Here is a 2,513-nt window from a genome sequence, read left to right on the forward strand (position 1 = left end):
TTTTAAATGTATAAAATAATTCAAAAATTAAACATGTATTGAAAAGGTTGTTTTATAAGCTTCAAAAGCTTTTTGCATCAGGTACATACTAGAAAATATAATATAAATCTTACACATATTTACATATGATATAGCAGAAAACAGTAATTATACATTTGTGTATTTGAAATATACATATACACATATTTCGAGACTGCTTCGAAGATCTCTTATCATATACATTTTTCTAACATAACAAGAGTGCCAGTAATTCTTGTATCACATCAAAGCACAAGGCATAAAAAATTTCCATTTTCAATTTTATTATTCATTACTCTCGCTTTTTAAACGAGGTAAATCATAAATTTTAAAAACAATCTGTTAGAAAAGAAATTGATAAAGGTGTATGATATAATTGATTATGTAGGATAAATACATTCATTATTATAATCCATATAACATTTGATCAATATATATGACATATGTATGTTACATCATATTGTTGTAATAATATTATAAGCATCCCACCTAAGGTGAAAAATGTAATAATTTATGATTTTCATACACTCCGTTTATTATAGGTACCTAGAAATATGTCGTAAATAGTACATGTATGAATTGCATACAACTCGGTTTTCGAATATATTTGAGATCTGCGTATAAAGTTTCGATAAATCATGTAACTGCCATGACTAAAGATGTATTTTAATTTTGAATGGGTGATGTATTTTAAGTTAAAATGGGAAATTACAAATAAATACATAATATGCGACGCCTGACTTTATTAACATTTATGCACGATGCGCGACACGTTAATGTGGATTTCGTTCGTTCGAATAAATATTATTCTGCCAATCGGCTCTTACTTGATTAAGGTGATTTATAAAAATGAGATATTATCGAGTGTTTCGTGAATAAGAAATATCGTTATTGTTATGGTATATTTAGTTCAACTTTAAAAAAAAAACGAATCGCAAACAGTAGCTAGTACAATTATTATATTATTATACACGTACGCTCAATATTGTACGCGTATATTCAATATGCGTAAATTAATAGAGTAATATTTAATAACTCGTTCGATTTTGATTTCAAATATTAGGCTATAATAGAATTCTGTGCTCATGTTAGAAGTAGAAATATGAAATACTAATCGAACGAGTTTCAACATCTTATTTTCTCTTTATGTGTCTATAAATCGGAATTCAAGAAAATAAACTATTGAGTGATAGATAAAGCGTTCACTATGATAAATATTCACATGCAATAAAAGATTATTGGATGCAAATTATTTCATAGAATTAGACGACCTTAATACATGATAATTATAAGATAGAGTATGCGTAAAATGTTGCTTGATGGGTGAATTTAGTAGTGATAACTAGCATGTTTATTGGCTTGACATAAATGTGTAGGTAGTATACATACTCTTTCGAGTATAATGTTAGAATGTTTTATTTTAGACTGACTTTGATTATAAAATATCTCAAAAAATGACTGTCACGAATTTGTTTCTTGGTCGAGATAAATAATAAACAGAAATTGTTGGCTATTTTAATGGGCTAGTGATACTGTGAAAACGGTTTGCATTTACCGGGGACGTGGTATGTATATTATGCCAGTAAAGTGTGTCGGAATTCAGATGTAAATTGTCTCGAGCACACTGTCAATAGTTTATTTTCTTAACTTACCCTTACTCTTCGATAGATGGCACAATAGACTTAGAATAAATGTGTTTCATACATTACATAATTAATAGATACACTTAAGAAACGAAGTGCGTCATTAAATACATAAAACAAGTGCAATATGAAAGTACAAAATTTGACCTTTCATTTGAATTTTGTATACTTTACAAAAAAAGGGAAAAACTGAAAAAGGAGGAATATATGGATAGATTTTCCAGTATTCTGAATTCTCTTAACTATAAGAATTTCGAAAATGTTTTACTATCAGAATCTTTACTATATGTAAGACCATGTCCCTGATAACGTACTTATATAGCGTTGAACTTTTGAATAATATTATCTAATGGTAAAACAAAAGCGGTTTAGAACGATTTAACGTTATACAATTTTCTAATCACTTTAACGTTATCCTGAATTTTGTATGATCGAATTTCTATATTCGAACGACGAATTCCATATTCTTATGGATCGATATTTAATGATGGATATTAAGTAGCTCCAGTAGTAGTCTGATTTTTGGCATAATTGTAGAGTAAATGTACATATAATTATTTTCCAAAAAATACTCATTGTTAAATGTATATGAGGGGAAACTGTTATAAATAAGGCTATTATCATCATTTATATTAATTGAGATAATAAATGACGTTTCGATTAAATAAGATTTTTTCATGTAATTACTGATTTTGTTCTTTTGGTAAGAAAAACACATTTGTTTACGTCATATGAAATGCAAAATAGTGTCATCATTTTTTTCGCAAGTGACTTATTGTCATTTACTTCTTGGTATCATTTTATGATCGAACTTTCTTTTATATAAAAACTATAAAAATTTTCAACTTTTTC

Source organism: Habropoda laboriosa, unplaced genomic scaffold (genome assembly GCF_001263275.1).
Source record: "Habropoda laboriosa isolate 0110345459 unplaced genomic scaffold, ASM126327v1 scaffold30, whole genome shotgun sequence".
NCBI lineage: Eukaryota > Metazoa > Arthropoda > Insecta > Hymenoptera > Apidae > Habropoda > Habropoda laboriosa.